We start from the raw sequence: 6410 nt of genomic DNA, 5'->3' as shown, positions 1-6410 counted from the left end.
GAGGACTCCATCCTCAGGAATGGAATTAGTAACTGTGGCTCAAGGGAACTAGTGAGTCCTTTCTGGCCTTCCATCTTCTGCCAGTCATGGGAGGACACAGTGTCTGTTCCTCTTGCCATTTGAGAATGTAGTGAGAAGTCCCTCACCAAACACTGAATGCTGGGGCCTTTCTTTTTAAAAAAACATTTATTTTATAGGTGTAGATTGACACAATACAATGCCTTTATTTGTATGTGGTGCTGAGGATGGAACTCGGGTCCTGCCCATGCTAGGGGAGCGCTCTACTGCTGAGCCACAATCAATGCTGGGGCCTTGATCTTGGATTTCTCTGCCTTCAGATCTATAAGAAATACATTTCTGTTCTTAATAAATTGCCTGGAGTACTTGCTTCAGCAGCACATACACTAAAATGGAACTATACAGAGAAGATTAGCATGGCCCCTGTGCAAGGATGACATGCAAATTCATGAAATGTTCCATATTTTTGGGTCCAACCTAGATGCCCTTCAGTAGATGAATGGATAAAGAAACTGTGGTATGCATGCACAATGGAATATTACTCAGCATTGAAAGAGAATAAAATCATGGCATTTGCAGGTAAATGAATGGAGTTGGAGAATATAATGCTATGTAAAGTTAGCCAATCCCCCCAAACCAAATGCTGAATGTTTTCTCTGATATAAGGAGGCTGATTCATAATGGATATGGGTTGGGGGAGCATGGGAGGAATAGACAAACTTTAGATAAGGCAAAGGGGAGGGAGGGGAAGGGAGGGGGAATGAGGGTAGGAAAGACAGTGTAATAAGACAGACTTAAATACATGTATGAAAACATGAATGGTGTGACTCTATGTACAACCAGAGATATGAAAAATTGTGTTTTTTATTTGTGTAATATGGATTGAATTGCACTCCACTGTCATATATAACAAATTAGAATAAATAAAATTTTAAAAAAATTTAAAAGTGCCTGGAGTAAGGTATTTTGTCATAGCAGCACAAATAAGACTATGACTGGATAAACATGGAAGAGGGGGGAGAGGAGACATTGGCATGTTGGGCTTGTATTGAGAAGTTATTTCTTCTCTTTCCCTTGACCGAGGAGTAAGATATACATCCTCTTCCCCAAGCCACGTGAGAGGAGACACTATGTCGAAATTAGAGGTGACTTTCATAAAAGGAGATTGGCATCTTGGTCCCCAGTAGGATGATTTGCTGATTTTCCATGTACCCCCCTGAGCAGAGGAAGGAGAATTGGGAGACAGTATAAGCAAGATAAAGGATGCAGGCATCTCCTGTGGGCTTATAGGCCACAGTGGAAAGTTGAGTCACTTAAAAGAGTGCCTAACAGAGCTGGAGGCCCTGATGGTGAGTTGTCATGGTGCTGTAGGAAGTGCCCCTAGAGTTAGAAGCTGTGGGAAGTGGAGAGGCAGAATGGGAACTAGATGTCCTGAGTTAGGGACATGTACCCAGCTGAGGCCTGGGAGCCCTGAGGAGAACTCTCACGTGGACTCCTTGAAAAAAGCAGGTATTTGAACATTAACTGCAGGGAGTGCATTTGCAGCTAGTCAGTGTTACCCTCAGAAGCAGAGCAACCAGCTGGGAAAGGGGTGGGTTAAATAAGAGACACCTGGAACTCTGCCTCCTTTCTGCCAAGACACTGGAGAAACATGGCCTTGAAGAGAGGGTGGAGGAAGCAACTTGGAGCCTCTGTGTCCCTTCCTCTCTCAACTCCCCAGGTCTCAGCACAAAACTGTGCTAAAGGGAGGAGAGGATGTGGTATCAAATTTTAGATTAAAGTTTCAATTGGACTGAGTTTTAATAATGGAAAATAAATGTCAAAGTTCTGAAATTTGCCTAGGATATCATTAAGGGATGCAGAGGGCAGATTGGTTTGAACTTGGGTGAAGGCAGTAATTAAAGAAAAATGAAAGTGCTTCATGTTCATATGCCACTGAGCTGAGACAGAGCAATGTGCTGGTTACAAGCCTTTTGAACATGCTTTGTCCCCAAAGAGACACCTGGCATCATTAAAAGAAAAAATTATAATAATAATTGGAGATATTTTATAAGCAAGAAATTATAAAACTTTCTGGATGAAAACATAATTTCTAACATCAATATCTTACTCCAAAGCAATTTAATGTCACTTGTGTAGGTCTAAAAAGATTTTCATGCTCTTTGAGGTGAGAGTTGTGGATGAAGATTTTGGATTACTGCCCTAACCTTCCTTTGCTTACCTTCTTAAAGCAGATTCAAAATTCCCCATGGAGCCTAAAAATCAGATCAATTAAAAATTTCTCAGAGAAGAACTGGGTATTGGATCATCTTTAGAATTATTCTAGAATCCACATCTGTCTCTACTGATTCAATTCAAATATTAGGTTTCTAGAAGCTCTAATTGTTCTTTTAGGACTAGTGGATCCACACAGAGCTATAGTGCCCATTCTCCTCAACCAGTAACAATGTGCCTCCTTGGTGTGGATTACCACCAGGCATGGTTCTCTTGGCTGATGATTGCTTCCCTTGCCTGGTCACTGACCACTAATGGTGACATTACTCTGCCTGAGATACCCTCCTCTGTTGCCCCTGACTATGACATCATCTTTGCCTAACTTATTAATGTCTCTTGTTTGACCACAATTTTGATTATGCCTATTAATCTTTCTTGGTTGAACATTTTCAAATTGTACCTTTTCCCCCCCAAACTATTTTGCTTTTAAAGAACATGACATGGGAGGTAAATAAGGGTAATGGTTTTTGCAAAGGTTATAGGGTATTGGTTGGAAAGCATTTATGGTGGGACTGTAGCTTGAAGTATTAATTGGTATATTTCCTATGTTTAATATATCTTTCTCCTTTTGAGGCCTCATGGGTACCCTGGGCTGTTATTCCTTTCCTGTTCCACACAGAAGCAGACACAAAGACTCAATGCTGATGGACTCAATGGAGAAGAAAAGACCCTGATGCATGCTTATATTTAGCTAGAGTTTTCCATTTCCAAAGGTGAGGTAAGCCTTGAGCCAGGGTGAAGGAAAGAGGATGTGTGTGTGTCAGGGGCCAGGGGTGGGGGAGTGCCAATTAGAGTATTCAGAGTGTGGAGGGAAAGATACCAGCCATGGTGAGGACTGGGGGTGGAATGAGCGGTTGGTCTGTTGTACCCATCAATCCATTGTCTGTGCACAATGGGTTTCCCATAGTCCTGGATCCTTGTCAGTCTTTGAACAATTTGGGCCATCTTGTATGAGAAAAACTGCATCCCTGGTCAAGGAAGAAGCATTCAGAACTGAAATATTTTCATTATTACTGATTTAGGTATGAATGGAGTTGGTTTGCTAGCTTGTGGTTCTAAATAATGCATTTCACTTGAATTTTAAGCTCTGTGCCTGCCAAGTATAAGGGGACCAATCTTCCAACTAAAAATGTTTTTATTACAGAACCAAATAAATTAGGAGGTACAAAATAATATTTTACCTGGATGATGTGTTATGATAGTATATTTGGATGTCAGTTTGCTTTGAAGGCAACATTTTTCATTCCATTGATCTTCAGCATTGGATCTTTCTGTGGTCTGCGATGCCAGCTTTGCAGATGGCTACTAGTGACCTAGCTGGAAACCCACAGTCTCAAATTCTGGCTCCAAATTTTATGCCCTAACCTCAGATTCATGCTTGATTGCTTTTGTAGAATTTAGTATATATGGATACATCTCTAGGTCAGCTACCAGTATTTCTTGTCAATTTTAAGATAAAAGTTTGTGTGTGTGTGTGTGTATTACAAAGACGTAGAAGATATAGCCCTTGAGAAATTTATCATCTAGTTAGAGTGTAACATATAAAGTTAGTAGATTTCTATTTATTATTGTCCATGGCTAAGCTATCTCACAAATATTTATTGATATCTATATCTATCTATCTATATCTATCTATCTATCTATCTATCTATCTATCTATCTATCTATCTATCTATCTATCTCAGTGCCTTAAAATTGAAGTTCCAACTGAAGCAACAGATGCTGTTTACCAAAATGAGATGTGAGGAAAAAATACAGGAATTTTAAAAGCAATGGGTAAGAATGGTTTCCTGACTCCTGAATCACCTAGTCAGATCAATTGGGATCAAAGTATAGGAGTTAGATTTTGTGAACAGAATTCATTAGAGAAAGCTGAGCTTTGCTCTCAGGGTGTGTGTGTGTGTGTGTGTGTGTGTGTGTGTGTGTGTGTGTGTGTGTGTGTATGTGTGTGTGTATGTGTGTGTGTGTGTCTGCACATGCCTGCTTCTTCACTTCCAACCTAAGGGGGAGTACAGAGGCTTCAAATGATCCTTCAGAATGTCCACTGTGTTCCTTATAGGTAGGGATACTTCACAAAAGGAAAGGCAGCTATAGCAGGAAAGACAGTGGGAAGTCCTGGATTTCTGTGGACCAGCTATTGGCTCTGACAGAGAGTGAGCATAGTCCTTTATGTGCTGCCCAGAAGGGGCTGCCTGGCTGGAGAGAGGAACCAACAGGACAGCTAAGAGCCAGAGATGAGGGGAGATGAAGAGGCGTGCGTGGCCTGGGCACCTGAGGTGACAGGGGCCCTGCAGGTCCCTCCAAAGACTCCAGGTAAATACCTTTGAACTTGAAGCAAGTGGGCTGTAGAACCTGATATGAATTTGTAGTAGTTTTATAGATAAACAAGAACTCCTGGTTGTGGCTATGCAGACTTCTGCCCATCACCTGCTTTAGCCCACTTGATCCAAAGCAGATAGGTGGGGTGAAGGTCAGCAGAGAGTGAGGAAGAGCTCATTTTCTCTGCAGTCATGACAGCCCTTACTAAGGATGGGGGAAGCACAGTGGTAGAGGGCAGTGATGAGAACACACATTCAAGTCACCTTGGTTCAAACTGCAGCTTTGACCGCTGGAAGGGAGGAATTTGTTTTCTCCATGATTTTTTTTACTCTCCCATAGAGAAGGAGTGCTGATAGTATGCACACCATCAGGTCCTTGTTTTTGTTCTTTTTATTAAAATTTATTTTTGTAAAATTTGGATAGTACAGATATTTCCAAATATCTCACACCATTTTCCTTATTTTAATATAATATTAATATTGTATATTTGTTACAATGAACCAATATTGACATATTATTCTTCACTAAGGTCCACACATGATTCAAATTTCCTGCACATTTACTAACGTCCCTTTTGTAGTCCAGGATCCCAATCAAGACACCATTTTACCTTTAGTTGCTGCATCTCCTTAGGTTCTTCTTGGCTAATGTAGTTTCTCAGACTCTCCTTGTTTTTGATGACCATGACAATCTTGAGAAGTACTGGTCAGGTGTTTTATAGGATATTTCTTAATTGGTATTTATTTGATATTTTTGTCATAATGAGACTGGGGTTGTATTTTTTTTCCTGGAAGAAAGACAACAGAGTGCCAATTTTCATCACATCACATCAAGGGTACATATTATCAATGTGACTTATTACTAATACCAATCTTGTCACCCTATAGCTAAAGGTATTGTTTGTCAGATTTCTCCACCATCACAGGTTATTTCTTTTTCCTTCTTTCCATAGTGTACTCTTTGGAAGAATTCATTTTGTGCAATCTACCTTTAAATGGGAGGACAGTTATGTTCCACCTCCTTGAGGGTGGAGTATTTGTATAAATTATTTGGAATTTTGCACTGGAAAATTGTCTTTTCTCTGCCATTTATCCATTTATTTCTTTTTATCAGTATAGATTCATGGATATCTATTTATACTTTGCATTATAATCCCAAACTACCCTATTTTAAAATTCAAATTATTCTAGCTTTGACTTCAGGAGGATCCTTTGTTGACTGCTGCTTTTCTTTGACATACTGTTGTCATTGTGTGTGTGTTTCTTTTTCTGTTTTCTTGAGCATTTCTTTGTTTTCTGGTACAGGATGCTTCATGCTCATCTTGTATATTCCCTGCTTCAGTTCCATAATTTCTATAAGAATCCTTTTATTGGAAGGTTTCTTTTATTGAGGTATAGTGTTAGAACTTAAGTTCTCAGTGTAAGTGTGGTACTTGTGACTAGCTGCTTCTAAACCCTCTCAACTGACAGAACAAGAAAATATGTGTATCCTAACAGTATGTGTATGTTGTGTGTGCATAACCTTTTATATCTACATTAAGCTAAACATGAATAATATCAACGTCTCCAACTCTAATCTATTACCATGTGGATCACTCTAGCTTCTTACTCTTGCTTATTCATAAACTCCCACACCAACAGTGGAGAAAACTAGCTCCTACTATCTGCCATCCATTTACTTAATTGTTCATTTATAGCATGCATATGTAGTTCTTCAGAATTGTTAATTATAGCTCTATGGGAAACATCTTTTTCTTATTTTTTGTTACCGGGGATTGACCTCAGGGGCACTTGACCACT

At 39.8% G+C, this 6410-nt stretch overlaps 1 non-coding gene across 1 annotated transcript; it reads left to right on the top strand.

Annotated features, from left to right (window-relative positions):
• Window positions 1–380: 380 nt before the first annotated feature.
• Window positions 381–486, top strand: LOC144377490 (U6 spliceosomal RNA). The gene has a single exon (XR_013438491.1). It is a non-coding gene; the product is annotated as a U6 spliceosomal RNA (small nuclear RNA).
• Window positions 487–6410: the final 5924 nt, after the last annotated feature.

This window comes from Ictidomys tridecemlineatus, chromosome 4 (assembly GCF_052094955.1).
Source record: "Ictidomys tridecemlineatus isolate mIctTri1 chromosome 4, mIctTri1.hap1, whole genome shotgun sequence".
NCBI lineage: Eukaryota > Metazoa > Chordata > Mammalia > Rodentia > Sciuridae > Ictidomys > Ictidomys tridecemlineatus.
This window is presented reverse-complemented; position numbering and strand designations above follow the sequence as displayed.